Source organism: Pholcus phalangioides, unplaced genomic scaffold (genome assembly GCF_987345545.1).
Source record: "Pholcus phalangioides strain wild (caught in Gottingen) unplaced genomic scaffold, Ppha-v1.0 ptg000011l_1, whole genome shotgun sequence".
Taxonomy (NCBI): Eukaryota; Metazoa; Arthropoda; class Arachnida; order Araneae; family Pholcidae; genus Pholcus; species Pholcus phalangioides.
In genome coordinates this window covers 14,530,940-14,556,578 of record NW_028301604.1, presented here as the reverse complement: position 1 = coordinate 14,556,578, position 25,639 = coordinate 14,530,940, and the positions used below count along the sequence as shown (strand labels likewise).

General features: G+C 32.8%; 1 pseudogene across 1 annotated transcript in view; it reads right to left on the bottom strand.

Annotated features, from left to right (window-relative positions):
• Positions 1–398: 398 nt before the first annotated feature.
• LOC149080100 (glycine receptor subunit alpha-2-like) overlaps positions 399–25,639 on the bottom strand; it is a 41,200-nt pseudogene continuing 15,959 nt past the window's right edge. Inside the window, exons 2-8 of the transcript XR_016193527.1 lie at positions 12,777–12,868; positions 10,114–10,181; positions 6,465–6,688; positions 6,185–6,267; positions 5,317–5,462; positions 3,947–4,348; positions 399–3,783 (exon numbers count right to left, since the gene is read on the bottom strand). The product of XR_016193527.1 is annotated as a glycine receptor subunit alpha-2-like (transcript). The remainder of the gene's footprint in view (positions 3,784–3,946; positions 4,349–5,316; positions 5,463–6,184; positions 6,268–6,464; positions 6,689–10,113; positions 10,182–12,776; positions 12,869–25,639) is intronic.

Genomic DNA, 25,639 nt, shown 5'->3' with positions numbered 1-25,639 from the left:
ATAATTGGAAAAACTTTAAATTGTGTGAAATAAACACTTTATATCCTGTCTAAGCAATTTTTGGTTAATTCGGTCATTTTTCTATCGGCATTTCCAATCTGAAAGGTTTTCTTTGAAACTGACACGTCGATAATAATTTTAGAGTAGCCTTTTTTTTTTCATGTTTGCAATTTTACAACATTCATTTACTTAAATTCATTTAAAGTTCAACATAAAAACGCATTATCCGTAGAAAAACGCTGAGTCCCACTATCGTGACATTAGAAGAACAAACTAATCTGCCTCCTCCTGAAACAGTTGAATAAGCCCGAATAAATAAGGCAAATTGGACACAAAGTTTCAAGTCTTCTCAAATAAATAAATGATAGAACAACATTGCCATTTGCCATTATCTTTTATTTCATGGGATTACAACGAATGTGTAAACAAAAGTTCTGGAGCACCACGTTATTTAAACATCACAATGAAAGCACAACTTCATTCAACAATAACGATAATTAAAGGACGAATACTAGACTAAACGAAATGTCTAAATTCAAACATGTGAGCTGACCTTTGTTACGTTTTCCTTTGACAATCATGCGACAATGCTGACTATTTATGCTGTCTGGTTGCTCATTTCATTTGCGACAATAGTTAGAGTTCCCTTATTAAATACCTTTGAGGTAGAGGAAAATAATCGAAACCGACGTTGATATACGTATTTGATAATAGAACAATCTAAACGAGATAACGAATTCCGGACCAACAAGACACACAGAAACGATAAAACTGCCGTTTTCCACATTTCGCTTCGTAATAATTCATACGAAAGAGTTGATGCACCTGACATTTACAGAATAGAGCAATCACAAATTCAGGTAATTGAAAATCATGAAACTTTCATGCGATCGAGTTACGTAATCACGTCCCCGAGAAGCTGGACTAATTTTGCCCAAGATATTCACAGTTCATGTATGAGACAATCGTTAGATAACTATATCACCATTAAGCTCTCATTTTCATGGCTGGAGTGAAAATAATGGTATGGTATAGGTATGGTACATAAAAAAGTATTCCTAATTCCTATATAAAAATGGCTCGCTTAGGATCTATTGTTTCTTTTCTGTGGATGATGAATTTAATACTTTAAGCGGTTTTAAAATGTCACTGATCCGCATTATCAGAAAACCCTCTGTAAAATGCCACACCTTTTTTGAAAAAAGGATTTTTTCCCAATTTTGTGTAGGTGATAGTATCCCCCCCCCCCCCAAGTCCAAGAATAATAAAAAAAACCAGATGAAGAGAAATACTACAGCTTTCTCTATTATTTATACTGTATGCATATTCCCATACTTTCCCGAAGGGAAGGAAAATACACCATCTCTCGCCTTTTGTTATAAAAATTTGAACAAAAGCTGACTCTCCACCCACCGGCAGTTGACCTGACAGGTTGGGAGGGGATGGAAAACATGTTCACAAAAAAGCCTGCTTTACAGAGATTTCTGGACTCGGCATTGCTGAAATAAGAGGGTTTTAAGGAGGTGAGAGATATCTTGTAATTGCCGAAATATAAGGTATCACACAAGTTAGGCGAGATATCTTATCATTACCACTGAGAGAGTTTAATAATGGATTCAAGTTGGCATAACGTCTGTTGTTTTTCGATGCTTTAACGATACTTCAAAAGTCAGCTTACTTATGTTTTTATAACTTATTTAGTTTAAACTCATTCAATGCAGTTATTAATCATAAATTTAGTCTTAGTTACAGTTGATTGCAGTTGTTTTCAGTAAACTTGTCTGAAAATGTCAAACACAAAGTGATTCAAAAGTTAAGAAGTGCTTTAGTAGATTCACAAACACACATGATTATAACGTCGGGTTTTTTATTTTTATTTTAAAACAAAAAATACTTCCAATCTTATCCATCAGATCATACAACACTTGCATTGGTGTGGTGCCTACTTTATCATACTTATATATGAGAATTTCAGAGGCTGAAATTTTTTGTTTTCTGCATTCTTTGATAAATTTATTTTGTTAAGGATAGAGAGCCATTGTTAAACATAATCGAGATTCTTTTTTTGGTTTTAAAGAAAATCCGACACGTTAATATCATGCGTCCATAAGCTTATTATTTACAAAAATTCTGTATAGGGTTAAAAACATTTCGTGACTTTTGAATCACCTTGTATTTATTTTTTTGAATCCGTATAAACAATAAAAGTATTATTGGAAGAAATGCTATATATATAACATAACTTGACTCATGCAGCATTTGATGTCTCGAAATAGCTTACATAAGATATGAGCAATACATTCGTATACACATGGTTCACTATGTGAAAAATAACTTAACGGTACAAAATAAATTCCAGCAATGCCATTTCAGTATCACCAATTCATTAATAAAATAATTTCAATCGACGGCTTAATAAATATTTTGATGGGATCGAGAATAAATTAATGTGTGGAAAATGCTCACGATTATTTATTTGAAGTGTTTAAACCTTATCTCATTAACAATTTCTTTCTTCCATATCAAATAATGAGTAAAATTGAATTTATGAATTTGTATCGTGAGTGAACACGCAAAGTTTATTTCTCATTATAATGAAATGACGGGCTTTTAATGTATGTTATGACTTTTATATACCCACGGTAGATGTTTCCACTATTTTTCTTCCCGACAGGCTTTCTCATAAATCATCAGAAAGGGCCTTACAAGATATATTTCTTATTTACACAAACATGAATAAGATATATATATAGAATAAATATCATGTTATACATTTTTGCATACGCTTTACATGTGCACATGTAATATATGAAATGAACTGGTACTCTAAGAGGAGTTAAACTTTGTGCAACTGGGACGAAAGCTGATTAAAACCTTCACGAAAGCTCTTTACGAATTGGTGTTTCATGTTCATCGCTTTTAATCGTTATACAGGGTGTCCTGCAAGTCGCAATTCGGCCTTTATCTCATCAACCGTTCATCGTAGAAGTATGGTTTCAGTTTAACCCTAAATAACTACACTTAAATCAGTGTTACTCAGTAACTAATCATTCGACTCATAGACTACGTATTGAAAACAAGTATATTTTTATCTTTCCTTTATTCATTTCAAACAAATTAGCGTAACTTCAGAGAAGCATTATAATATTTCAATTAAAAATAATAATAAAAATAAAAAATATATTAAAAAAACTCGTTTTACTAGTCATGAAGGTACTGTGAGTCATGTGGTACTAGCGCAACGGAAACATCTCGAATTCGCAAAACTGGCAGGGGTCGGTAGTCTATAAGACGAATGTCCAGTTATCTAGGGTTAAAAAATGCCATAAATTAGTTCGCAAATCACTCTGTACCAGTTTTGAGGCTGAAAATACAGTGAGATGAACAGTTGCTGCCCTGTCTCTTTTGAGCTCAAAAAAATCCCATGTTTTTAACTGCAATATTCGCATATTTGCTGATATATTTGATTTCCAAAAATTGGAGTGAATGTGGGAAAGAACCATATAAACTAACGAGCAAGGCTTCTTTCCCTCATTTATTGATGAGGAAAGACCGAATTAGGACTTACAGGACACCCTGTATATTTGGCTTTCGGGCATTTGATTGCACTCAAAACATGAAATAAAACCAATAGACAACATTGAAAACTATGAACAAAATGGGAAAAACGACGCGACTCATTTTGTCGATCCTTTTGGCATGTAGCTTAGTATCGAATCCAGGGGTTCGAGTCACGGGTGACGATACGTTGGAAGTATCTCCTTTTTCAGTGTCGACAACAGGCTGCAAAAGTATTAGTTTGGTTATTTATTGAATAACTTAATTATATGCTTTGATCTTACAAATAGAATACATTAATGTATATAAATAGAATACATTTTTTATTCCCTTACAATACATAATGATTCCACGATAGCAGTAAGAAATGAAAGAACCTTCTACATACTTTGGAGCATTTCAGTGTAACAATGGTATGAAGTCCCCTCCGACCAGGCAAAGTTTCTGGCCTTTTCCTCCACATGTAATTGACAAGAGTGAATTCCAGCAGAGCAGCGAATACAAAAGTTGTGCAAGCTCCCATCCATACGTCCATGGCTTTCACGTACGATACTGGGGGAAGATTACTTTGAATTCCAGCGCCTTTAGAGGATATGGTCAGAAGAGTTGTGACACCTAGTGTAATTCTCGCAGGTATGGCATTAACGTCTAGCCAGAATGACACCCAAGATATGACTACTATGAGAATGGTTGGTAGATAGGACTGAACCAGATGATAGCCAACGGATCTACGTAAGTAGAATTCTGCTCTTAGGCAACTGTATTCACCTAAAAATTATAGAACATATTTCTCGAGTTACTGATTGAAATTTCAAATGTTGATCATGAAGCGTCACTGTTGTCAGTTTTAAATTAAGAAATTCTATGAGTAAAGCTCACTAGTTTCCATTTCGTTATGCATTTGCATGATTCCTTCACAGTATACAGTGTGCCCTGTAAAGCCTAATTCAGCCTTTATCTCATCAAACGTTCATCATAGAGGTATAGTTTCAATTTAAAAAATGCTCAAAAGGCATTCAAGAATCACTCTTTACCAGTTTCGAGGGTGAAAATACAGTGTGTCGCAAAATACAAAAAAAATCTAAATTATTATATGGCTGCCCTGTTCTCAAAAACTTAATTAGAAAGATGTTGCCCTGTCTCTTTTGAGGCCAACAAAAAAATCCCACTTTTCTTAGAGCTATTCGCTGATATATTTGAATTCAAAAATTAGAGAAAAGTTGGGAAAGAACAGCGTAAACTAACGGACAACGCTTCTTTCCCGCATTTATTCTGTTTTTCTCCAACTTTTCTTTGATTTTTTTAATTCAAATATATCAGCGAATAGCCGGCTCTAAGAAAAGTGGGATTTTTTTTTTCGTTGGCCTCAAAAGAAACAGGGCAACAACTTCCTAATTGGATGTTAGAGGACAGGAAGACAGTATAATAATTTAGATTTTTTTTTATGTTATTATAGACTATGACTACATTTTCACTCTCGAACTCGCACAGAGTAATTCCTGAACACATTTTGAGTATTTTTTAAATTAAAATCATACCTCTTCGACAAACGGTTGATGAAATAAAGGCCGAATTAGGACTTGTAGGACACCCTGTATATCTTAATATGAATTTCATGTATCACACGATTTAATTCCATGTTAAAAAAATTTTCTTCGCGTTTCCGTGTTATAAAGAGGAAAAATTAGGAAAGTCTATCTTTTTAGTCAAAATGTCAGAGTTAAATGTTGTTTATAAACATGTAGACATATACATCACGTTGAGCCTACCAATGTGAAATTTCTCCCTGCATAACGATGTGTTTACCCTTTCTATCTCAAACTGTGGAAGCTTCAAGTTGTCATACAGCATTACTGGATGGGTTTCGGTCCACTTCAGTTGAAGCTCTTCCGTTGTTTTTGAAACTGAAAAACAAACATTAATACGCTTCGAAATACGGACTTTCTTTTACAAGTTGTATAAATTATATACAGGCTGGTTATAAATAAACTGACATTACACCGACGTATGTAGCGGCCATTCTGATGGAGATATTTTGATAAAACTTGGTATATAGAATATGGACCATAAGGAAAAGAAAGATTTGATTAAAAACAGTTCGATTTTTGACCAAAGAGTGTTTTAAAAAAAGTGGTGCTTTTTATCACAGTTATATTTTCTCATGATCCAAATAACGTATATACTGAATTTCAGTGAAATACGTCCACCACAACGGGAGCTACATAGGTCGGTGTAGTGTCAGTATAATTAAACTGACATTACTCAATTATACTGACACTACTCCGACCTATGTAGTACTCTTTAGGCTGACGTATTTGCATTGAAACTTCGTATATATGTTATTTGAACCATGGTAAAAAGAAAACTGCGATAAAAAGTGCCACTTTTTTACCTGGGGATGAAAAATTGAGTTTTTTTTTTATTAAATCTTTTTTCCCCCATGGTCCATATATCCTATATACCAAGCTTCATCAAAATACCTCCATCAGAATGGGCTCTGCATACGTCTGAGTAGTGTCAGTTTATTTATAACCACCTTGTACTAAAACTCAAAAATTAATTTTATCTTACTATTGATAATCAATAACATCAGTTTAATGTGCGCTAGAAAGAAGAAAACACTCACAAGAAGCGAGTTCAATACCACAAACTTGAGAATCCATGGGATATCTATATAAATCCATCATACAAGAAAATCTCAACTTCAATCTATAAATTGAAATAATAATAATTTTCAGATGAAATGACGTTTTGAAGTACATTAGTTATTACATTAGCAATTTTGTAATCAGTTGAGTATTCGATGTACACGAAATAATATTATGTCGTATAGAATTACATGGACAGAGTTCTTTAACGATGATGATTGAGATCACGCTTATAAGTGATGATGATGATAAACTTGCCTCAGCATGTATAAAATCTCTCCAGTTGGCATTATTCTGACCAGAACATTCGGAACAGTGACATACTGGAATTCGGCATGTTTGGCATTAGCAAAGAATACTTCGGGTTTCCAGATCCTTTGAACTAATTTTGGATCATTTAGGTCCAACGGCTTTGAAAATGTCAGTTGCCTCAAGCGTTGATCAAACCAAGTTTGTCGCAGATAAAGGTCCACTTCATAATCCTAATTATAAGATATAATAAATTTTATTCGACAACTAATAATGCACATGAGTTCCCTAAAAATTGAAGCATTTTTTAAATCTTAATACACAATTTCTAACAATATAAAACATATTATAGAATATATTTACAGACATCAGTCAAAACATTTTGGGAATTTCTAGATATCAGAATTGGTTTCAAAGACATTCTATGCTAAGGAAACATTCACAAATATGAATGTTCGTAGAGTTTACGTTGATAAAAAATACGGAAAAACACGCTACAGAGTACACCATTTGTTCATTTTGTCACACCAAATTATTTTATGCACCTTAATAGGCAAATTAGACCAAGCAATTCGGAATGACTACACATGCCAGAGAACCGGGTTTCAAACCCATACTTTATTTAACTATGTATTTATGCCTTTATCGATGATTCCCAGATAACATGGTTCGATCTCAGTGCTACTATACTACCTACTACCAGATATCTGCTAGTAAATTTTCTAGTAAATCTGCTAGGTATCTAATTTTAATAACGTTTATCGTTTCTACGCATGGATGTCTTTATGTATCTGTCCGAAAGCAGCTCTAAACTATGAGCACCAATCTAATTACCTCATTCATGTTCATGAAATGGCCGTTTTGAAATGAAAAAAGAGCTTTCACTTAGTAATCAGCTTATAAAAAAGTTAAAGTTAACTCCTTATACACCATTTATCTTTTGAACCGTTGGTTGTAGAAACATACTTTCAATTAGAAAAGTATCCAAATAACACGCCCATTTCATATTTCATTTCTTTTACTAAGGGGCGTATATATATATATAGTAAAATAATTTAATGTTTTGTACGGTCTCCCTGTTGCCCAACTTACAATAAGGAAGTTATTCAAGGATGACGTCACTCTCCGCTACCATCCGAAGGTTTTTTAACTGGCTGTTGCGAAGATATATTTTGGAAAGAGAGAAAATTCAACTGCCCCTGCGGGGGACCTTTGTATGGTAGCGGAGAGTGACGTCATCCTTGTATGAGTCGCCATCTGGTGGCAGCGTCAGCAGTTGTGAGCTTGGCCTGAGTCTGGCCCGGCCGTCCATGTACGGTCCCTTTCAGTGTACACGAGCTCCAAGGAAAGATTGAGAGATTCGGTGCCTCTGTAGTCTAGTGGTCTAGGGCATTCACCCGGAAAGTGAAAGGACGTGGGTTCGATACCCCGCAGGGGCAGTTGAATTTTCTCTCTTTCCAAAATATATCTTCGCAACAGCCAGTTGTTAAAAAACCTTCGTAGAAAGTTATTGCTAGGCTTTTACTGAATCCAACAAAAAAAATTTATGTTTCTCTCTCCAAGTACAATATTCGGTGAGGCATCGCCGATTGAAAGTTACGAGAACATCTCAGAATTAAGAAAAGTCTTAATAAAATGCAATTGAAAAGAATGTGTTTCGAGTTTTTTTCTCGAATTTGTCCCTTGATATGACTGTTCCCCCTCCCCTATATTTTCAGCTATATTAAATACAAATATCTCGGCTAATATTGCAATTAGAAACACGGATTTTTTTTGTTCGGGGTCAGTGAAGATAGGGTGATAAATTTCAAATTGAAAGTTTTTTTTCAAGGACAGTGGTACCGTATTAAAAAATTGGGGTAGGCTGCGTTGTAGACACGGCCGCAAGTTCTGAGGTGAATACGTTTTTCGTGCCTTGAATCGCGTGTTAGGTACTGACATAATGAAACTATGCCATTGTCATCGGCTTTCTCTTTGGAATAGCTAGCAAGCGACACCAATTATTAGCTCTCCAGCTAATAATTGGAATGCTCTCCAGCAGTTTATTTCATTGTAAACTGTTCGAGATGTAGCGTAAAAAAAATAAATTTCTTACGAATCAGTTCAGCGGGCCTGGTGCTCAGACGGACAGAGATATTGCGTGATATCATTGGATGCACCTCTGCCATATGCATCTGATGATACCATTGCTTTTGACGTGAGTTGCGTACGTTTTGAGATATAGCGGAAAACAAATTGTTATGAATCAGGGCCGCGGGCCTTGTGCCCAGACGGGAAGAGATATTGAAACCGGAGTAATATCATTCGGTGCACTTTTGCCACGTGCATCTGACGATATCATTGCTTTTAACTTGCGTTAAGTACTTCCTGAGATATGAATGGTTAAACAATTTCGAGCGTCATGCAACTTTTTGCGAATGCTCCCAGTATCGTCAGGAGATTTAAAAGATGTATACACGTCAAAAATGTACTTTAGTATTTCAGTATGTATATATACGGCTCCCAGTAGAAGAAATTAACTAATTCGTTAGAAATTCCGCAGAGGAACGTGGACGAGGTTCGTGTTTGGTTTAGTAGTAGTAGAAGGAATGAAATATCTACAATGAAAACGTTACCTGGATACTTTTTCTATCTAAAAGTATGTTTCTATCACCAACGGTTCAAAAGATGAAGGCATATAAGGATATGACTTTACACACACTGTAAATTCTGCATCTAGTTATTCAGATTTTATGTACTGTTGATCATACAATATCTTTGATTTGGTGTATTTTTACACACTCAAATGCCAACTACACTTTTGGTGTTTGATTTTGAATTGGGTATTTTTAAATGACAATATGCAAAAAAACATAACATATATACGTTTTTAATTTGCATGAATGAAACTTTTATTGCTTTTTTTATACCATTGCTGTTCATAAAACAAATACAATGAATACATCTTATCAAAAAAAAGTGATTATTAAATCTCGTTTCACAGAATAAGGTTGGGTATGTCAACCTCATTGTTTATAATGGAATGTCCCAAATATGTGATGTATCAAAATCTTAAAATATACTTTGAAAACAAGCGCAAATAACTTAAGCTTGTTAGTAATTCATTGATTGATCTTGATTGAGATTGTGTTATTTGGTTACGATGTAAAGACCAGAAAAGCAGGTAATATTACTCTCGCAAATATCATCAGATGCTATCCCAAAGAACGAGTTTTTAATACTGGATAGTTGACTTCTACACACACACGCGAATGGAGAATCTAATGGAACTTCCGTAGAACGATGTCTTCTGGAGTGTTTCCTTTCCGTTTACTGAGCAAACAGAAACAGATTAGTTCTTGCTATGTCTTATTTTGGTCTTAGTAGAAGCAAACTCATATCACTGACAAGCTTGCTTCTACCTACTGTTTATGAGTTTGATAAAAATAGATCAAGACGATCTTCGTAATAGATATCTGTCCATAATTTTGTATGAGTATTGATTATATCAATGCTGAGAAAACAAATCTCCAAAATTTAGTTGCAATATTTCATTGTCATTTTGATCACTATAAATAAATCAAAGCATTTTCATTGATAAAATCATCTGACAACATTCATTTACTATCAAATACTAAATATTGATTTACAGATAAAATCTAAAATCCTGTATTTTTACCATGGTTGAAGGATTTATCGATCCAAAGCTCCGTATGAATATCCCACAAGAAACCACCGTCGGTACACCTGGATATTAAATTAATACACACACATCTATTAAATTATTGACGAAATGAAGCACCAGAAGCTAATTATTAAAAAAATAAACAATGAAACTCTATGTTAGAATAAAAATAAAGTTGAAGCGAAGTACATATTATAAGTATTAATAAATAAAATATCGTATTTGCTGTACATTTTTCGTAAAAAAAATTATTGCTACACTGCTCTAGCATGTGTATGTGCTTGTCTTATGTCTAACGTACAGGGTATAACTAACTGATGGTCAGAACTGTAAGGCGTAATATAGAACTCTCCAAAATAAACAACTTATACCTACAATGAGGGGACGGAAAACAAGCGACGAGTCGCGACGGTGAAACAGTACTTTAGGATTTCGTAGTAAGCAGGGTTGCTAGTACAGTTTACACAAACTGGAAACCCCTTCTCTCCCACGTTTTTTTACTCAATCTCTCCGTATTCTCCCCCTCCCCTATTTTTTTTCAAAAGCAATGCTATACTATTAGTATAGAAAATTAAATTTTCAACAAATATTCCCATTGATTTTTTTTAATCTTTTATATTCCACTTTCAGTATTAATGTGTCACAACAGTAATTTTCCCGATTTGTCGAAAATTTTTTTCGGGATTTCGGGAACGGGAAATCACAAAAATTCCCGAGGACGGGTGAGCGGAAATTCTCACCCGGAAACCCTAATTGACACCATGATCACGAGCTATTGCTTGTATGCTTCATTCAGAATGATTGTCCACTGCATCAAGGATTGCTTTTATCCGATTAACCATTCTCACTCTTTGCTCGACCTCTGTCATGTCATTAGGTGAGGAACGAGCCCGTTTCCTTGATTTGCCCGTGAAAACGTTGAAATGTTCTCCGATCAGGTACCGCCCTGTTTGGAAATCGCTCTTAGTGAAGTCTTCCAGCTTCTACGGTATTACCGTTTGCAGCCCCGTAAATAAGGTGCGTATCGGCCTTCTTCCCATTCGAATATTGCTGCATCTTTGCCGCGAATAGCAACTGAATGACAGGTTCTGCGAAAGGTGACGTTCCGTCCACTCCAGAGAAAGCGCCTTCTTGCGGCTCACCGCTTACTTTCCAATTCCACATATTGTATGGTGAAAGTTGTTTGTTTTGGCGAATTCTATCACCCCTTACAGTTCTGACCATCAGTTTCGTTACATCCTGTAATTCGCGTTTAAGTGCTGATCTCACTACTAAATAGTCGATAAATATATCGAATTTTCGCTTAGTAAAAGAATTATCAAAAATCAATTTTCAGATGACAAGTGCATAGTCACTTGGATTAGTAAATAAAAATTAATGTTCTAAAGTAATTAATTATATTTATCATATTTATTTTCTAGTTTTTCAACAAGTGATGCATTTAAAAAACCGGATTTTTAGCTGATTTTATTATTTTTTTGAGACAGTTTTCTTTTACATAATTTCATTTTCTTGTTTTTTAAATCATCAAGTAACAGTGAGATTCGAGGGATATATTTTCATGAAAGAGTAATTCAACAAAAATATTTTGGCCGTACTTAAATCTTTGTCATTAACTCTTCTCTTTATTTTTTAAGCTGATTTCTTCGATATAATAACTAGTTTCGTTACCGGAGCTGGTCGCTATCATCAATCTCTATGTCCATCATCTTTTTTTTTTATATTCATTATTATGATCGATGAGTTTCGATTTTTCCGGAGGTGTCTTATATATTTTTTTAACCCACATTAGAATTTTTCAAAATTATAGTCTGGTGAGTCTGCTTCGCAGAGAGAGAACACTCGGGTTTCCTATGCTCACGTTTCCTGATAAGTTACGACTGATTAATATTTTTTTAGAGATTACTAGGATTTTCCCACTTTTTCTGTATGATACGTCAGAAAGTTTAATAACGCTTCCACGATCCATCTTCCTAAGTTATAATATCCATTAAATTTCATGTGTTATAAGTTTCGGCAATATGAAGTCATTTAAATTTATGGTATCCACTATTTATTAAATAAAAATTCACAATCTTTCCCTCAACCTCACAAACGTGATAAAAATTAAAAGTTTAAAACTTAAATTAAAAGTTTAGGAAATTGCTGCAAGAAAAACAGCATTAATAAGCTTCCAATATGTTGATGAATTGATAAAAACGACTTCTGCTGACCTATATTGGGAAATGTTTCCTTATTAAAATAACCGCGCGTTCGTGTCATTCTTGTTACATAGAGATCAATAAAAGAGTGTGGAAACTGTAATAATCTGAATATTTTAAGAGTATTTATGGGGAAAAAACATGAATTACACCAAATCATTAAGAAATCACAATTTGAATAAAAAAAATTCTAGCAATTATTTTCAAATAATGAATTGAGAAAAAGAAACCTTTTGTTAAACAATAAATATGTGTGTAAGAAGAAATAGTTTTCCATCTCTGTCTGAAATGTTAACGAGCTACTTGAATGTCAATATTAAAAAATTCGATGTGCATTTATGTTTGATTTTCCTTGTATTATATTTTTTCATTTGAATCCTAAAATAAATTTTTTTTAATGTTTCATACTTAAAAAAAAAACATCTATTTTTTATCATCAGAAAAGAAAATTTTCACCTTCTAAGCTTGTTGGCATTGCTCTTCTGTCATAATTCTTGAGTATATCGTCCAACAGGTCCAAATCAGCTACCGTGTTACTGTTTACCAATCTGAGATAAATGCATAACAATACATTCTTACCCCCACACTTTCAACAATTTATTTAGTACATTTTTATCAAATGAAAATATATTGCATTTACTTCAATTTCACGTGTTTTTAAGTGTTATGAAACGACAACTTTGTTTTCAAACATTGGAGTCAAATCTTAATATAAATTCAATAATGACACGTAAAATTCCTTGCGATGTAGTAACGGAAAATATTTTCACACAAGAATCGCTAAAGATGCCATCCGATTTCTCCAAGAGAAGAAATAATAACCCAAATCAAATATTATTAACAAAGCTTTGTCTGTTTGTGTTTCTGTACTCGAACTTGGTCCAAGTAGTAAGATAACACGTTTGGTCTGCTTAATTGAGAGATCGTCTCTAAGAATTTCACCCTTCTTTACCATGTCTTGTTTTCTTTGGATTAATGTCAAGAAAGATAAATCTTGGATGCGTTCAATTCTTTACCCGCCACTAAGGAAATGAACAGCTTGTTCTGGTGCTATAAAATGGACTCATTATAGCCTCTTTGTTCTGTCTAATACTTTGCAGATTAAGGGCATGGAAAAATACGAGGACGTATTTTTCTATTTTATTGGAATAATTAGTAAGCATTCCACACTAATCATTATAGAAGCTGAATATATATGCTATTCAATAGAATAGATATGCTATTTCACTTCTGAAATATTCGTGTTGAGAAATTGAAGCGCTTATTTCAGAAACCCCATAAGTGCAGAATTTATAATTTTGAGATAATCAAGAAAACCTTCTAACTTAACTAAAAATAGATATTTTTCTACGAAAAAATTGGTTGAAAAAATCTCGGTTGTCCTTAAATTTTTTTCTAACACCTTATAATGAATGGGGTTCAGCGGAACACAGACTTAACTTGAAGAATACGATTTATTCTATACTAATACTACCAGTATCAAAATACACGTGTATTACAAAGTTTCTACGTATCAAAACATATAGGAAATGGAAACTAATTTTTAAACGTGTAAATTTTTAATTGATTTGTCAAAATTCTGTCGCTCTTGAGTGTAAAATATTGAATAGCTTTTACACTTTAAATAAATGAAAAACTATGCGTTTTGTACAAGGGACTATGTGAAAACGATTTTTATAGTGTATAACCGAGATTCAACTCATACATTTTTACATAACTCATGTGAAGCGCCAATTTAAGATTATAGTTCAAGAAAAGTTTAATATTTAATTTGAAAAAGCCAGCGCTAATTTTTCCACGTACCTTCATCAAGGAAACGATAATAAGTATTTAATTCCCTGAAGAGTTTTCTAAATAAATACCTTTTTTAGTATGCATAGAAATATTTAACGAAAATGAAAGAATTATCTTAATACATGAAGCATTTATTGAATTTTATCGTCACTAATTTACTACGTCGTTGTCTCTCTCTTAATTACCGTGAAACCAGCAAACGAGGGAAAAACAAATGTTGAAATTCATTTCGGAAAAATGAAATCTTCATGACCATAGCAAGACAAAAATTAGACAATGTTCTAATTACCATCGTTAGAATTACTTTATATTGTTCTAACGAAACACCTTTCCAATTTAACGGGAACACCATTTATATTTTCGAGAACGATCTTCGTATTTTACCGTGTATAGAGTCGTTATACATAATTTGCATTTGAGATTGATTTATAAAACGTCTTAAATTTCACACTTTTGTCGAAACCTAATACGGGTACGTACTTTCACACTATTTATAAAAAAAATGCATAAATTGATGAACTTCACAAGTAATTCAAGATTTTTTAGAATTTAAACGCAATAAAAAATGTTTTAAACATTTAAATTGCATTTTATACTAATACATCTATTTTCTTGAATTTATATATATTTTTTTTAAATTTTAAAATTGCAATATAACAAACATTATGAAATGACACACGTTAGTGATATATTCTTAATTTAATAATTGCACATAATTAACAACGGTTTCGCATATTAGACACTCGCTTTTAATTTTTTTAAATTTTAATGTTTTTTTATGCATGGCTTCAGAGGATATCTGAAGTCCTATTTGAAAAAAATAAAGGGATTTTCTCCGCTTACGAAATATCGTCAATCCCAGAAAATTATAGTGATATTTTCTCAAATTAGAATAATAAATTTTTTTTTTCTTAATTAGCCTATATAAACGATTGTAGGAATTACCACAAAATCATTTTCAATCACATCAACTTATTTTATTCGAAAATACCTTTTATTCAGGAAAAACCAATTATCGCCTCAACTAAAATAAATACCGATAGTTACCAAGATAACTGGCATAGTTTGACTCTTTTATGGCGGCAATTAAGTTTTAACGAGTTATTTGATGAAATTTTCTTAATTCAATTAAAAGTAAAAGATATATATATTCTTATTCACCAGAAATGCAATTTATTTTAATTTTCTTAGAATTTATGAATACATTCATGTACTGATTACGCCGTGATAAAAGTGAAAATGTGTTACGGTTGAATTTGACATAAGTAACACGTAAAACTGGCACTCACATACAAACTGACTCAAGCCAAGTCATTTATATTATTTGATGAGTCTAGCGTAATGTTAAAAGTACCATCAAAGAGGATTTTACTCGTTAGCTTTTTATCTATTCAATGTGCGTGTAATCTTAAGGAGAAAGTCTTAACGAAAAAGAAAATCAAAGAACGTTCCCTAATGAACGTGAGGAGCTTTCATGTTACGTGATATTAAATGTTTCGTAAGTTGTAAAGTAGGCACGCTAACATTTTTCTATACCTTAAAGAACATCTTTAAATCGTTTTAGAAAAATTCAAATATTTCTGTTTCCGCATTGAATTTTTATTTAGGAACTATAAAATCTCATTCTTGTGTTTTTTCTAAGAATATGGTGTGTTTTTGTAACATCTATCACTTGCAACTGAAGAGTTTAAACTTTGCAGCATATCTTATACATTTTTCCACTTCTAAATATTAAAACATAGAACGTCCTTTTTCTGTCATAAGGTCGAAAAAAACATAAAAATGAGCTATGAAACATGGTTAAAATTGAATTATATACATATGAATCGGATTATAGGCATATCTTAGATACTTCCATACATATTATGGAAAAAAAATTTAAATCACTAAGCATAATCCTGGCATATCGTCGTATGAGCACGGTAGTATGAAATTATAGATGTGTGGAAAAAAAATTGAGATAACATCGGTGGTTTTATAAATAATGTAAAACCAGTAACGACCAATCAATGTGACAATTATGTAATATCTTAAATTTAACCACGCATGCACACCGGTAAAACATCCATTAATGATTATCTCTATCCGTATTATATTAATTAATTAGTGTTATGCTACTCTTTAAATCGAAGTTTTATTAGCTGTTGGTTGCAGTACGAATTGAATATCCTTCCGAGGGGAGGGGTTGGGTGTTTAAAACAAGATCGATCGATTTTTAACGTCTGTAAAATGTTGCTAATTGATTTAAAGCTAAATAAATAGGTTGGGACGCATTCAAACCTCTAACTACTATCAGTAAAATCTAATGATATTATGGAACGCGTTAATTAGAAATTCGAATCGTAGTTCTTTTCAACTGACGTAAAGTTATTCACCATGAAATGAAAATTGAGATTGGGACGTATTAATGCAATAGTTCACGATTTAACGTATTTCCCTTATGAATTCTTGCCTGTCGTGTGATTGCCGAATGGAGGGGCAAGAATACCGAGCTTTCCACTTATACTATGAAATTCAATCTTTAACAAGACATAGTAAATGCATTCATAGTGTTCCGTAGTACAAAACACCATTCTCTACTCACTGTACTCACTGATTCAAGAGATTTTCCAAATCATGATTGCGTCATTTGGCAGTATACGTGTGCAATACTGTGATTGACATGCCCAGTGTATGTATTATAATCAAAATTCCCGTACTTCTGTTTTTCGCAAAAACTACTTATCCGAACACAGCCATATTTTCAGGGTATCTTAATGAGCCCATGGGTGAAAGACTTTTTGTAACAAAATATAACTCAATTTCCGACCACAAGGTGAAAAGTGGTTCTTTTTATTGCATTCTTCTTTCTCCCACATGGTCCATATAATATATATACTAAGTTTCGATGGAGTACATCCACCAAAACGGGTGCTATATAGGTCTGTGAGTAGTTTCAGTATAATTATACACCCTGGGGTGATTATAAAAAAAGTGCCATTTATTCACCTCGTGAATACTTTATATTTCTGTTGCATAGATCTCTCTCCCATGGTCTCATTAAGATATACTGAAAATTTGGCTGTGTTCGAATTAGTAGTTTTTGCGAAAAACTACTCAACACAGATTACTACACTTCAATTATAAATGATTTGTATATACCGGGTTTCTTAGAATATCTGTAACGCACTTACGTTTATAAAAACGTTATTTTAGATCTTGAGATAGTTAAAAACGTTTTTTCTATGTATCAATATTTCAAACGATTTCATTACGTGAAGTACGTTTAACTCAGCAATCGTGAAAACGAGTATATTTGAACTAATAGACAATAACTAATAAAAACGTAAGTAGTGATTGTGTTTTTCCTTTATTCAAAAAAAAAATTCAATCTTATCAAAAAATACACAAAGAGACTCTATTGTACAATTTAAAATTTCAAAAAATCGGCATATTAGTTTAATTCATAGTATCTTAATATCTAATACCACTCAGTTTTTATGCATCTTGCATCCGAAATGTTAATTATTTTGGGTAATGGACCTAATCATGAAAACGTTGAAAATGATTTGTAAGCTTTTGAATAATTGGTAAACATATATTTTTTCAACAAGTTCTAATAAATAGCGATGCTCTTCTTGCTTTCAAGCAGCAATGAATGTAATTAATCTTTGAAATTTCAAAAAAAAAAAGTTCAAGTTAAGTGCAGGCTGAAAATTTCTCATAACTTTCTTTCCAATCATTATGTATTTTTATAAATAACTTATTTATCAATAATTATTTCGTGAACTGTGATTTTCCATCCCGTAACTTGAGTTTAGAACATTTATCGCGAACAAAGCTTAACTGACGGAAACATCTGTCCGTTCTTCTAAAACATTTCATCTTCCATACAAAACAACTTTTATTATAACATCCCAGAATTAATTCATAAAATAAACATAATTAGTTGCTACGTTCGAAAGCTATGAATTCAAATGAGATTTTCTGTAAATTATGTCTTTTACGAGTCGAGAAAATCCTTACCTCATCGTCAGTCATCTCGAATTTAAACACTTCACTCCGAGGCCTCGAATATGTGTTGTGAAGCAAAGGTAAACCATATCAACATACCGTATGCGAAATGGTGTTTGTATCACGTGTTTACATACTATATTCTATCCTAATATCGTCTGATTCTAAATTCACGAACGCTTATCGTTATGTATATATATATATAAACAAACTATCCTTTTATATACTTTTCTGTATGATCAGATGTTACGCTTCTGTATGATTAATACGTTACATCCTCAATAACACATTTTGGAAGTTGAAGAGCTATTCAGTACTAGGATTGTTGTTATATCATCACACTGAATTAATTCGAGCTAAACTCCTCGACGTATATGCTCTGTTTCCCCCCCCCCCCCACTCTCGTTCAATCATAACATCTCACAACGTTACGGTATGTTTTGATTTAATTTCACGGGTGCGTTTGACAATGAATAGCCTCCAGTAGCGATGCTCTTATGATTCAAATCACTCGAAATCAAAGACTGTTGTTACAGCTCACACATCTGAACCCCGATATCGAAATTCACAATACAGAGGAGTGACGTGTTGCTACAGGTCCAGGTGGAAGATCACTCTCTGATAATATAGTGTTCTTCATGTCAGCAGGTAAGCGTCTTAGTGTAAAGCGTCTTTTCTGCTACGCATAACATGTAAGAACAGGTCCGTACAGTGAAAACATACGCGCATTAGATTAAGCCAAATACTTTTTTGGTTTTTTTTATTTCGTTTTGCAATCTGAAAATATAGTATACTTTATTGCGTTCCATACGTCGATTTTTCGTTATTATACGAGTTTAAGAAATCTAAAAAATTTCAACTGATGTTTTGCCTTAAATGCATGAATTATTGTTTTATAATCTAAAATTTTCTATGTTTAATTATGACTGAACCAGGACAATTTATAATCTTTCTAATTAAAAACAAATTACCATCCATTTTTACAAACTAAAACAGTATGAAATAATCTGAAAAATTCTGATGTCAATTAAATGGAGTATTTGTTGTTTACAACCAATCAAATTGTAGCTCATCAACCATATGAAGGGTTATACATGGTGCATGACAAAAACAGGGCATATGGCATTTTACTGGCAAACCGTTGATCTTGGAGGCATACTGCCAATTAGAAAACATTTCCAAATAACGTGTAGCAATCAGATATGTCATTCATGTTGCAAGAGGTTGTATATAGTTATTAAAATATAAAAATTCACTTTTTATGCAGTCCCCGTGTGCCCCAAAACTCAAAACTCAATTAGAAAGTTCTTGTCCTGTCTCCCGTGATGCCAACCAAAAAAAAAATTCAACGTTTAAATGTGCAATATACACTGAGATATTCGAATTCGAAAAATGGAGGAGAGTCGGAAAAAACCATCATTAAATAGGGTTAAACGGTTTACCCGTATTTAAAGCTCTTTTCCCAATTTTCCTCCATTTTTTGAATTCGAATATCTCAGTAAATATTCCACTTAGAAACGTGGAATTTTATTAGTTGGCATCAGGAAAGACAGGATAAGAACTTTCTTATTGAGTATTGGGGTACACGGGGGCTGCATAGAAAGTTAATTTTCATATTATATTTTAATAACTATACAACCTCTTGCAACATGAATGACATATCTGAGTACTACACGTTATTTGGAAACTTTTTCTAATTAGAAGTATGCCTCAAGGAGCAACGGTTCTCCAGTTAAATGCCATACATCCCGTTTTTCATCCACCCTGTATACTGTATTATATGAAGTGCAAAACCATTTAATAACACACTACATAATTTTCTGTAGGAAATGTTCGAATATGCTTTATAATTTTTTATCAAATCCAAATTTTATCAGAAACTAGATGTGTTAACGGTGTTTAAAAATTATTTATAAAGATCATATATTCACAATATTTCGTTTTTTAGTAATTGGGCGTGTACCACCTCTAAGTTTTTGACTAGAATACAGTCTTTAAGCCTCGTTTAATGCTTTGATAATGACGAAAAAGGAATTTTAATTGCCATACCATCCAGTCTTAACTTCGGTCCTGTAATGATGAGGAGGTGATGCAACCCTAGAACTTAAAATGGATCAAAATTATCAAAAATACCACTATAGTTAAACACACGTTTCACAGGTTTTTTGTTGTTTTTTTTAGATAATTCACAATATATTCCAAATATTTTCAGTTTTTACAACCTCTAAGTTTTAGAGACTATACTGATCACAAACCCGAATTCAAATATCAACCTGATGCTGAAAAAATGAAACTTCGAAACAACATTGTGCTATTTTTTTTCTCCAGCCATTTAAGTTCCATCTTTCAGAATAAGCCAAAAAACAGAAAGTCTTTCCAATTTCAAATATGAAAAAAAAACCTTCAAGAAGTAGAGAGTGATACGCATAATGTTTACACTCTAGATACGTAAGCGAAAGAACCCATCATATGCCTCAATAATTTGAGCAGTTTCTCTCCGAGAAATTCCAAGAAACACACAAAATGATGATATAAAACGTAGGAGTCATATTTGAAATAGTGACTCGCTGCCATCAAGATTTTCCTGAACGTACAGCAATACTGTGTGTATTGGGAGAGGGGGGTAGTTCTATCTACTCAAAGAGAAATTTGTTGATTGAACTATGCAACGCACTATGGAAAATATTTTTTCCCCCATTTTAAAGTATAAAAATCATGTATTTGAATGAAATTTGTAAATTAATCTTTGCAACAAAAACGAAAAATATATATTTTTTAAACAAAGAAAAATTGTACTGAAATACTTTCTTTAAAAAAAGCCAAAAAAAAATATGTTGTAAGAATATGTATTCTATCACACACACGCACAAACTGCGTGTTTTTACTTTACAAATTTCAAGATTAACGAATTTTTTTTGCATATATTTTTTGATACAAGAAGCACGTAAGATATAAAAGATAGAAGTAAGATATCGCATACCTGTAATTTACATGATGCCGTCAGTTTTTTAAAAAAATTCTGATTTTTAACTTATCAAATTTTTAAATGGGTGGTCTAGAAATCTTGAAGTAAAATATCAAAAAAAACCTATAGACAAACAGCCTTAAAGCGTTTGAAAGAAAAGGTTTCAAAGTTTTATTATTTTATTATTATTTAATACAAAATTTTTACATGCAACACCTTTGATGACACGGACGATGTCAAGCCTGCATAGCATTTCTTTCGATTTTATTTCTGACATTGGTGTTACAAAGAATAGAAGTAAACATGGTAGTAAAGTGGATAGTAAAAAAAAAATTGAAACCTTCTCTTTCAAATGCTTCAAATCGTTTTGGCTTAGGTCAGGTTTTTACTTGCAGACCACGTAAACATGAATGCGGGTTAGTTAATGATAATAATAACAGTATAGGCGGAGAATTACCCACCTTTGACTTGGATGGCTTCTCGCGATTGAAACTAAATCACAGGGAAATTAAAATGTGTGCTAATAAATGCCAGGAGCTTGGGTAATAAGAACATTTTTTTAGAAAAGTTTTTCTCTAATAGAGTTGTGAATGAATGGAACTGCTTACCTTCGGGAGGTCACGATTTCTAACACAATTGACACGTTTAAAAGGAAATACGATAAACATATTGGGATAAATCGAGAAGCTATCATAAGACAACCATAATTTTTTATGGGCATTATGTATATTTATATTTTATCATAATTATTGGTTTTTTATTGCTGTTATTGGGTTGCTGTATTTTTGATATAATTAGATATGCATTCGACGTCCATATTTTTCTGAGCATCTTTTTCAGCCACCTCGTTGGGCATTTTGTCTGTTGTGGCCTTTGTATTTGTTTGTCTCTATCTTTGATAGCAATTTTTTTTTTTTTTTTCAAAAGGTGAAGACTTCTGGACCACCCTGTGTTTATTTAAGTATAATGCTGTCTAATGTCTTCCGAGGAAGTCTAGTGGTATTTGAAGTACACTTACCTTGTTATAATGAATTTTTCAGACAGCTGCTGTTTAATTTTCGACCAGAACTATTTTTAATAATTATCGTTATTAATAAAAAATATCACCTCAAATATCAAAGATTTTGAAAAAAAATAAAACATCATGACAATTTACAAAGTTTAAGTAATGATATGAGTATATGACTGTATGGGTTTCTACAATAACTAATTACGCACATTAAATTGAAAAACCTCAGCTTGAACCCAACCGGTAAAATCCTAAAAGTGCATTCACAGCAATACTCATAATGTTGCAAAAAAACCACCTTAACGGAGAAATAAACGTATAAATTTTTGAAATATTATACAAATTGTTAAAATAAATTTCAACAATTTATACAATATTGAATGTAATATAAATAACTTTATATATTTCATAACAAAAATATAAAAATATATTAATAAATAAATTCAAATAAAATGCATTATAGTAATTATTAAAAACTTAAATAATAATAAATGATGATACTGTACATGAAAAATAAATGTAACCAATAAATATAGAGGCTATTTTTGCACTTAAATTTTAATGCTTTGTTCACTGATAATTCTGACGCATACGTTTTGTCTGATAACCGCGTGGCAGTAGTATGGCTGCCCATCTCAACCTGAAGATATATGCAACTGGGGCTTACTTTAAGGTTCTTTACCCTTGGTTAAGAGGGCATCAAACTTATGTGTTGTTTTGAATAAAGATTGTAGCCTGACATGAAGGTCTTTAAGTAGCTGGTCGAAATTCACTTTAAATTTTATTCCTCGATCCTCGTGCGCATAAAATAACCGTAATGTGACAAAAATAAAGAGATGCGTTTTCATAATTATACATCACCATTTTCCCATAATAACAAAAATAACTTTATGATATGGTTGAAATTCTTATATCATACAATTAACTACCTTATTTTTCAAGTAAAGGCATTTTATATTTTGAGCTCGTTTCGGCATCGATGCATCTATATATATATATATATATATAAATAAATACACTCCTCGTCTAAGCACAACTCCTAAATATTCAATTTTCATTTGTGAGCTGTTTGTGAAGTTTCTATAATTATCAGCAGAATGGTTCAATGTTCACGTTCATTTCTTAATAAGCCAACCAAAAACACTATTTTTAACCCTTGCATTTTGAAGGGAAATGCCAGGTGTGTAGGAGACATATTGCTGTGCATTCTTCAATAATGATAGAAAAGTAAGTTCGCAAACAATGAATGACATTTTTAAACTATTCAAATCTAGGTAAATCATATAAATACAGTATGTTCCTTGATGTGCAACATGCTATATTTTTTTTAATACTGACAATAGATTTTTTGTCCTTTTATAGCATTCTGAGTACCTCCTTCGTTTTACCCCATAACCCCTCAAAAATTTTCTGCTCTGAATATTTCAATGCTTGTCTAACAATTGAAGAGTTAAATATTTTTATAGAACTGGTTTTTGCTATTTTGCTATTTCGTGCAGACATTGTAATTCACTTCTGAGCCGTGAGCAGTAATAAATAGTATATACAGGGTTTCCCGTGAGTGCTAATGCTGCATTTATCTCATCAGCCGTTTGTCGCAGAGGCATGGTTTCAACTTAAAAAATGCTCAAACTGTGTTCAAAAATTACTCTGTACCAGTTTTCAGAATGAGAATGCAGTGTGCCACAAAATAAAAAATCTAAATTTTTATCGGGTCCCCCCCTTGTCCTCGAACTTCCAATTAAAAAGTTGACCTGTCTTTTCTGAGTCCTACAAAAGAGCTTCCATGTTTTTAACTGCAATATTTGCTGAGATATTCGAATTAAAAAAAATCTGAGAAAAGTTAGGAAAGGACAGCATAAATGAGAGAAGGTAAAAAGTTGTCCTTTAGTTTTTGCTGCTATTTTCCAACTTATCTTAGATTTTTGAATTAAAATATCTCAGTGAATATTGCAGTTAAAAACATGGGGCTTTTTTTTTGTTGGGCTCAGAAAAGACAGGGCAACAACTTTCCAATTAGAAGTTAGACGACAAGGGGACTGTATAAAAATTTCTTTTTTATTTTGTGACATACTGTATTCTCCCTCTTAAAACTGGTACAGGGTAATTTTTGAACGCGTTTTGAGCATTTTTAAATTGGAATCATATCTCTACGACAGGCGGTTGATGAGATAAAGGCCGCATCAGTACTTACAGGACACCCTGTATAGATATCCTTATAGGATCACAGATTCAACAGAAGCTGTATTTCAAATTCATATGATTCATCTAAGGCTATGGAATTTGGAATAAAACACAAAATTTGCCCACGAACTCAGTGCAAATAAGACATATCTCAAAAGAAAAGTATATAAAAACTCAAAATCGGTAAAAAATATTTTCAAAGTACTAAGTCCAATGTGGATATATTCTTCAAGAAAATTGATGTCCATATTCTTTTTCACAAACATGATAAAATACATTATCAAATAATCTTTTGAACGACAGCAAATATTTACTTTCAATGATTATATCGAGAAGTCATTTTTCCGTAAAACACAATTTTATATTTCTCATGTTAAAATAATATGGGTTTTTTTTTTCAAAAAGACATGTAACTATTTATTTACAATAAAAATGAGTTTAAAAAATATATTTATACGAAGGTTTTTAACAGCTGGCTGATGCGAAAATATATTTAGGAAAGAGTTAAAATTCAACTCCCATGCGGGGAATTGAACCCACGTCCTTTCACTTTCCGGGTGAACACTCTAGTTTAGACCACTACACTACAGAGGTAAGAAATTTCTCAATCTTTCCTTGGAGCTCGTGTGCACTGAACGGGACCGTACGTGGACGGTCGGACCTAACTCAGGCCAAAGCTCACAATTGCTGACCCTGCCACCAGATGACGACTTATCCGAGGATGATGTCACTCTCCGCTATCCATACGAAGGTTTTTAAAGGGCCCTTCGCACTATGACTGGGTCCAGTCATCCTCCTCCGGCCTCGGGGAAGCAATAATTTATGGCTTTCAATACAAAGGCCATAGAATAATGACGGAACGGGAGGTTTTTCTCCCCCATCAAGCGTCTTCCTTCGGAAAATTTCCGAAAAAGTACGGGTTTTCTTGACGCCGGCTGTGGTTGCCGATAGCATCTAGCGGTTTGCGGTTTATGTGCAACAAAGACTTTTTATTATCTTTTACCTTAATTATCTGAGTAGGATGACGGGACCAAATCATAAGGCGAAGGGCCCTTAAAAGCTGGCTGATGCGAAAATATATTTAGGAAAGAGTTAAAATTCAACTCCCATTCATTATGAGTTGGAATCCACTTCGAAAAAGTTTCGTCACTGTGAGCAGAAGAACACCAAATATACATTCAGCTAGAAATACAGAAGCCACAAGAAGGCCCAACGAGGTGGCGTATAAATGCCCATAACAAACTTTAAGAGCAATAAACGTGCACGAATAGACAGTGTGATGAGAACATTGCTAATTACTATCGCAACTAGAAATAATGAATATAAATAGTCTGTTAGATCTTCGTTTTCTTCTAAAGTGATACTTCCACTTTT